This window comes from Arachis ipaensis, chromosome B07, assembly GCF_000816755.2.
Source record: "Arachis ipaensis cultivar K30076 chromosome B07, Araip1.1, whole genome shotgun sequence".
In the NCBI taxonomy this organism is placed as follows: domain Eukaryota; kingdom Viridiplantae; phylum Streptophyta; class Magnoliopsida; order Fabales; family Fabaceae; genus Arachis; species Arachis ipaensis.
This window is the reverse complement of record NC_029791.2, coordinates 65,227,443-65,235,370: the sequence shown is the minus strand read 5'-3', so window position 1 is coordinate 65,235,370 and position 7,928 is coordinate 65,227,443. Positions and strand designations below refer to the sequence as shown.

The following is a 7,928-nucleotide window of genomic DNA, read 5'->3' as shown; positions in this document are numbered from 1 at the left end:
GTTTTGTTGCATCAGAGAAACTAGCTGAGGTTTCAGCTCAAAATTGTTTCCTCCAATGGTAGGGATGGAGATGCTTCTTCCATGTAAATTGAAATTAGGTGCAGTAAAGTCACCAAGTATCCTCCTTGCATTATTATTATTTTCAGCTGCCATCTCCTCTTCCTGTTCGAAAATTTCTGAAAGGTTCTCTCTGGATTGTTGTAATTTAGCTTCTCTTAGTTTCCTCCTCAGAGTCCTTTCAGGTTCTGGATCTGCTTCAACAAGAATATTCTTGTCCTTGCTCCTGCTCATATGACAAAGAAGAGGGCACAGAAATAATAATAATAATAATAACAGGGATCCTTTATACCATAGTATAGAGGTCCTTATGTAAGTGGAAGAAGGGATGGGGACAAAGAATGTAATGTAAAGAAAGAAACACAAGGGTGAGGAGAGCAGAGATGTGAGGTGAGGAGATGTTAGTAGATGAATAAATAAATAGAATAAGAGAGAGAGGGAAAATTTCGAAAATAATTTTTGAAAAAGAGTTAGTAATTTTCGAAAATTAAAATCAAAAATTAAAATAATTGGTTAATTAAAAAGAAATTTTGTAAAAGAGGGAAGATATTTTCGAAAATTAGAGAGAGAGTTAGTTAGGTAGTTTTGAAAAAGGTAAGAAACAAACAAAAAGTTAGTTAGTTAGTTGAAACAAATTTTGAAAAGATAAGAAGTTAGGAAGTTAGAAAAGATATTTTGAAATCAAAATTTTTTTGAAAAAGATAAGATAAGAAGATATTTTTGAAAAGATATGATTGAAATTAGTTTTGAAAAAGATTTGATTTTTTTTTAAAAATCACAATTAATGACTTGATTCACAAGAAATCACAAGATATGATTCTAGAACTCAAAGTTTGAATCTTTCTTAACAAGCAAGTAACAAACTTGAAATTTTTGAATCAAAACATTAATTGATGATGTTATTTTCGAAAATATGATGTAAAATTAAGAAAAAGATTTTTGAAAAATATTTTTGAAATTTTCGAAAATAACTAAAAAAAAATGAAAAAGATTTTGATTTTTGAAAAAGATTTTGAAAAAGATAAGATTTTTAAATTGAAAATTTGATTTGACTCATAAGAACAACTAGATTTTTAAAATTTTTTGAAGAAGTCAAATCTAATTTTCGAATTTATGAGAGAGAAAAAGGGAAAGATATTTTTTTGATTTTTTTTTGAATTTTTATGATGAGAGAGAAAAATACTAAAAATGCTCAATGCATGGAAATGTTTAGATCGAAACAATGAATGCATGCAAGAATGCTATGAATGTCAAGATGAACACCAAGAACACTTTGAATGTCATGATGAACATCAAGACTTATTTTTGAAAATTTTTATATGCAAAGAAAACATGCAAGACACCAAACTTAGAAATCTTTCATGTTTAGACTCTATGGATGCAAAAATGCACATGAAAAACAAGAAAAGACACAAAACATGCAAATGCAAAGATCAAACAAGAAGACTTACCAAGAACAACTTGAAGATCATGAAGAACACTATGAATGCATGAAATTTTTTTTCCGAAAAATGCAAGATGAATATGCAATTGACACCAAACTTATAACTTGACTCAAGACTCAAACAAGAAACACAAAAATATTTTTGATTTTTTATGGTTTTCTAATTTTTTTGTATTATTTTTTTTTCGAAAATTATTTGAAAAACAAAAATAAGGATTCCAAAATTTTTAATATGAATTCCAGGAATCTTATGCTCTTTAATCTAAAGCTCCAATCAAAGGGTCAGGCATGGCTTAATAGCCAGCCAAGCTTTAGTATGTAACTCAGACATGACACGCCTAACATGCCCTACAGTCGTGGCTTTACAGCCAGCCAGGCTTCAACAAGCTTTATGAAACACTAGAATTCATTCTTAAAAATTCTGAAGAAAAATATATTCTTGAAAACATTTTTATTTAAAAATTTTTTTTTTGAAAACAAAGGAGAAATTTTTGAAAGATTTTTTGAAAAATTTTTGAAAACTTTTTGAAAAGAAAACGAAAAAAAAAGTTACCTAATCTGAGCAACAAGATGAACCGTTAGTTGTCCAAACTCGAACAATCCCCGGCAACGGCGCCAAAAACTTGGTATGCGAAATTGTTACTCAGGTTGTGAATTATTGTTCGAAATTGATTCCCTGGCGATGGCACCAAAAACGAATGCACAGAACCATGGTCTAAACATATCTTCACAACTTCGCATAACTAACCAGCAAGTGCACTGGGTCGTCCAAGTAATACCTTACGTGAGTAAGGGTCGAATCCCATGGAGATTGTTGGTATGAAGCAAGCTATGGTCACCTTGTAAATCTCAGTCAGGCAGATATAAAATAGTTATGTAGTTTTCAAAATGTAGTAATAAAAGAAGGATAGAAATACTTATGTAAATCATTGGTGAGAATTTTAGATAAGCGTATGGAGATGCAATCGTTCCTCTGAACCTCCGCTTTCCTGCTGTCTTCATCCAATCAGTCTTACTCCTTTCTCCAAGTTCGACTCCTACCCCTTGCATTGTATTTTTCCAAATTTAACAACCCGCATGCTGACGTCAGCGTGACGTCATCGACACGCAGGTTGACCGTTGACTGGACCGGTTCGGTTTTGGTCCGTGTCGGTTTTGACCGGTTTGAGCCGGTTTGATCGTTTCGTACCGGTTTTGACCGGTTCATTTCCTCAAGCAGTCAATATACTAAATCGGACCGGTACAAAGTCCAATTCACCGATTTTTCGGTCGAACCGGCTGGTCTGGTCTGGTTTTTACAACTATGCTCTACAGATAATAATCTTACATAATAACATATATATAAATAATAACAGTAGAATTTATCCACCAAATATTAATAAGTACATAATTTAAACTAGTTTTAGAAGAAACAAATTAAGAATGATAATTTTTTTTTGCATATCAAGCAACATATTTGATACAATTCTTCTTTATGTGTCTTGCTTTTTTATAAAAAAAAAAGGTTGAAATTTGAATTTTTCAGAGTGCACACACTATAAAAAAAGAAGCATAAAATGACACTAATATTACGGGAGTTCTACAAAATTGCTGTAACATTCGAACATTATGACATCTTTTTATGGTGCCATAATTTATACCTGATGGCGGTTTTTGTGGATTCCGGCGGTTTTAAAACACTATTACCACATTGTATAAAAAAGTCCAACCCTAACTTCCATTAACGTTTCATGCAAGACGATGGCCACTGTGAGAGAACGGTTGAATCTCTGCCACTCGCGATGTCCTCTGTTCACAATCTCCTCCGGCGACGATCCTCTCCAACGATGACCTCCTCCAGCGACGTCTCCTCTTGCGACATCTCCTCCAGCGCCGGTCTCCTCTTGTGACGTCTCCTCCGGCGACAATTTTCTTCGACGACGTTTTCCTACATGGCAATCTCGTCCATTGAGCTACCGTACTGCAAGTTTCTCCGCTGGCGGCAGACTCGTGAGGTAGGTTCTTCTCCCTTTTTTTCCTTTGTTTCTTGAAAATATTTCATTCTAATAGATCCTCTTGGGCTTGCCTTAGATTGGATGAAAAAATTTAATTAAATTGGTTTAAGTCTCAGCATAGTAGTCAAAATAGGTTGCTTACTGTTTTCTTTATTTTGCTTGCAATGTTTCTTGCTCTTTAGCTGTTTCTTGTGCTGATTTGGGAGCAGATAATGGTTTGATTGGTTAATTTTATGGTAGATTCTACTCTCTATCTAAATAATATGTCCTCAGAAGAAAAGTTGAAAATTGAACTTACAAAGGTTAAAGATGAGTTCAAAATGTGAGAGTCAGATTGTGGATATGCTCGAGTTCATGGTAAGAGCTATTATTAATTAACTATTTTATTTATGAAAAGCATGTGGAAAGAAAGGAATGAATTTGCTCTAGTTACCTTCCTATCAATTTAAACCATTGCGTGGCTGTCTTATTGCAATATAGGTTTATAATTAGATGAAAATGATAATATCAAAAGTGTTTTGAAAATGCTTATGAAAATGGTTATAAAAACTTGTTATTAAGAAATTAATGATGTCATTTTGGTTTCATGCAGTTGCCACAACTCACAACTAAAATTAAGCATCTATCAGCTTTTCTACACAAGAAGGTGAGTTGCTTCTTCCAACATCTCTCATTGATCTTAATCTTCTAAATATTGAAATGAAACTAACTAGCTAATGTTGGCATAATTGGCAATCTCAAATATAATAGGATGGCTCGCAATCTCTTTTGCCAAGGTAAGTGTTAATAAGCAACTAACAGATTGGGGTTTAATACTTTAATGGATGTATTAATTTGTTGTTACTGATATAGGACTCGTCTTTTCTATTTATGGGGAGATTATTGGAAGATTTCGGCGTTTGTATAATCTCTTACGTGGTAATCTTGATGTCCCTTTCATCTTTTTTTTGTTTGGACTTTGATTTCTAAGTGAAACTAGTGTACTATAGGTTTTCCTTTAACTTGTGTTTAGGTTCTTGTTTATATAGCTGAGATATCACCTCAAAACATGAGAGGTACCCTTGGATCGGTCAATCAGGTACCACTTACTTTTGCTTCTCAAAACTTCATCTCTTTTTTCTCACCTCTTACCTTTATTAAATATTATTATTTGAAATAGAAGTTGTAATATACTTGTTGATCAGCTCTCTATCACAATTATTGGAATAATGTTGGCATACCTCCTAGGCCTTTTTGTTAACTGGAGAACACTTGCAGTTCTAGGTAAATTTTTAAAATGAATTCTTTTTTACCTTCTCTAAAATAAAGGATAATTTATTACTTGTAACATATTTAATTATTATTATTAGATAAAATGGGTTAGTTTATCATACTTAGTATTAATTCTTAATTTAACCTAAATTATAATAACTTAACCAATTAAACAAAGTATAACCTTTTTTAAACAATTTATAAGAAGTATTAGAGAAGCTTCAATTTGTAATTATGAAGAGCGATTAAATAAGGTCAAATTTGTTATTCTTTATGATTATGAATCGAAGATAATATATAATAGTAAGTTAAAAGCTGAGTTTGATTATTTTGCAACCAAAGCGAAATCTATTCAAATATTTTACATTTTTGATTCTTTCCCTTGCTCCCCTTAATAAATATAGGAGAAAAGGACAAATAGGTCCCTGATCTTTTGTTCCGCGGACATTTTCGTCCCTAACCATTGAAAAATACTTTTAAGTCCCTGACGTTCACAAAATTTGGACGGATCAGTCCCTGGCGGAGACATTTGGACGGATCAGTCCCTGACGGAGGCATTTGGACGGAGGGACTGATCCGTCCAAATTTTGTGAAGGTCAGGGACTTAAAAGTATTTTTCAATGGTTAGGAATAAAAATGTCCGCGGGACAAAAGTTTAGGGACCTATTTGTCCTTTTCTCTAAATATATTTATCCAACAAAATCTTTGAGCTTGATGGGGCTTTTCGAGGCACGGATCCTGAGGCTATTGAAATGGCTAGGTTGTAGTTTGTATCTTATATATCACTTATTTATTTTATTTTCCTTACTTAGAGATGATATGTTGTTTCTTTCTTCTTCTTTTTTAATGTATTAGGTTCCTCTTGCCCGAATTCATCATCCAATGAATCTTCTGCATCACCAATCTTATAGCAGGACATTGGGTTATCTTCTTGATAGGACTCCATAAATCTTCCTTTAATTTTTAATTTAATTTAATTTAATTTATCATTTTTTTGTTTATATAAAAAATTTTTTGTGTGGCTGAAGTATGTTCCAGGAATAAGCTTCAAAACAAACAATAAATCTTTCAAGGTGTGCCACATAATTAATTTATATGGTAGGTAAAGTTCTTTATTTGGTTGTAGCTCCTGGTTTAAGGCTTGGAGTTTGTTCTTCATTGTAACCAAGTTTTAAGGATTTTGTAATTTAACTTGAATTCTGCTTGTTTAAAACGGGATAAGTTATTGGTTGCTGAATTACACAGTAGCAGCATTGGGAGTGTTGTTTTCTTTTTATGTTTCGATTATTGACCGCAGCTGGTGCTTCTTGAAAGAGAATTAAACATTGTTAACCCTGCTGGACGCTAAGATTGTTCGGATAAATACTTAACTTTCTATCCATCTCATGTCAAACATATCAGGTCAGTGACATTTTCCTTTCCTCTGGAATATGATTTACTTTCTCCAGTCTTTATGATGATAAGGCATAAAATGAGTTATATAAATTAAGATCATGAATACAATTTGTTGTTATAGAGGTGTTCAAGTATCTTAGAAAGAAAATTCACACTGCTTCCTACTTCTTCAAGCCATGGTTGCATCTTTTAGTCTCTCCCACTTCTCACTCTCACTGCCTAACAAGGTCTCACTTTTGTGCATATATTTTTTGACCTGATTTTATTGAGAAATTTTTAAATAGACTGTGTTATTTTTGCACATATCAAAATATTAGCAGCAATTCTTTTTTTTTTTATTTTTAGATTTTGTTTTGCCATCATTGTAGGTATTCTTTCTCATTTGTTTCAAAGGATGAAATTCCACCAAACCAGTATGCTTTGGAAGTTTTAGATATCTCCTTCATTCTCTTATATGTTTGATACTCATTGCTGCATACTTGTTTACTTAGATCAATTTTAAATAGAGTTATTTTTCTCACTGATAGGCAAGTGTATGCTAAATTTCTAATCTTCTTTAGGGTATTTGCATTGTAAAGATCATATATTAGCCCATTACTTTGTTTTCATTTGTATATATAATTTGAAATATTTTCTGTAAATACTCATCCGATATCACAGTATAGTAATATTCAACAAATTCTTTTTTAATAAACAAAATCTTTGTCCTTCATTTCTCGATAAGTTTTGGTAGTTTGGTTTCAGGCTACAAGATAAATGAAACAGCAAAGTTAGGTCCTCGCCCAGAAAAGCGTATTGAGATATACGAATTCGAAGGGCACTATATATTTAGGTGGAGCCATGATAATTCAATAATTCATGATTTTTATGATGGAGATTTGATGTATCTTTAGTTAGATGTTATGTTTAGAATTAAAAATTCATATTATGTTTGACGCTTTATTTGTATAGGAGTTATTACTTTTGATTTTTAATACTAAAATATTATATGTTATGTTTAATACTTTATTTATGAGTTACATAATATTTTGTTTATGGGTTATGATTTCTTGTTATTGTAAAATTTTAAACAAAAAATTATTTGTTTAACGTAGTAAAAATGACAGTTAAAACTGTCTTTTTAAACAATAAAAATGCCATTTTAACTCGGTAAAAATGGCGGTTTTAAACTACCATTTTAAACAATAAATACTGCCGTTTTAAACAACATGAAACGCCATTTTAACCAACCAAAATCTTTTTATTTGGAAATAACGGCGGTTTGAACCGCCATTTTAACAAAGCAAAAATTGCCTTTTTATCTGAAAAAAAGGTAATTTGAACCGCCGTTTTAACCAACAAAAAATGTCATTTTATGTGGAAATAACGGCGATTTGAACCGCCATTTTAACCAGGTAATTGTGACGGTTTTTTGAAAACCGCCGTAAAAACCAAATAGCGCTTCAAATTATGGCGGTTTTTTAAGCGCCGTTCAAGGTAATAATGGCGGTTTAAACCGCCATAATAATCCTAAAAAACTGCTGTAATTACCAATTTTTTTGTAGTGATAGGAAGAGAGATCAAAATGAAATGCATGAATAAATCCTCAGTTAACTTTTAGTACTTTTAATTTGAAAACAAGATGAGTTTTTTTATAATGTATTCACTTATGTTCCTTTTAGGGTTAAGTACTGAAATCATCCCTAAGGTCTGGGGCGAAAATCAAAATCGTCTCCGGCCTTTTTTTGTTATTAAAATCATCCTCAATGTTCAAAAATGCTTTAAAATCATCATTTTTACCAATTTTA

General features: G+C 31.9%; 1 long non-coding RNA gene across 1 annotated transcript; it reads left to right on the top strand.

Moving 5' to 3' along the window:
• On the top strand, positions 4,252-4,760 carry LOC107608331. The gene is made up of 3 exons (XR_001612816.2): positions 4,252-4,413; positions 4,508-4,573; positions 4,680-4,760. It is a non-coding gene; the product is annotated as an uncharacterized LOC107608331 (long non-coding RNA).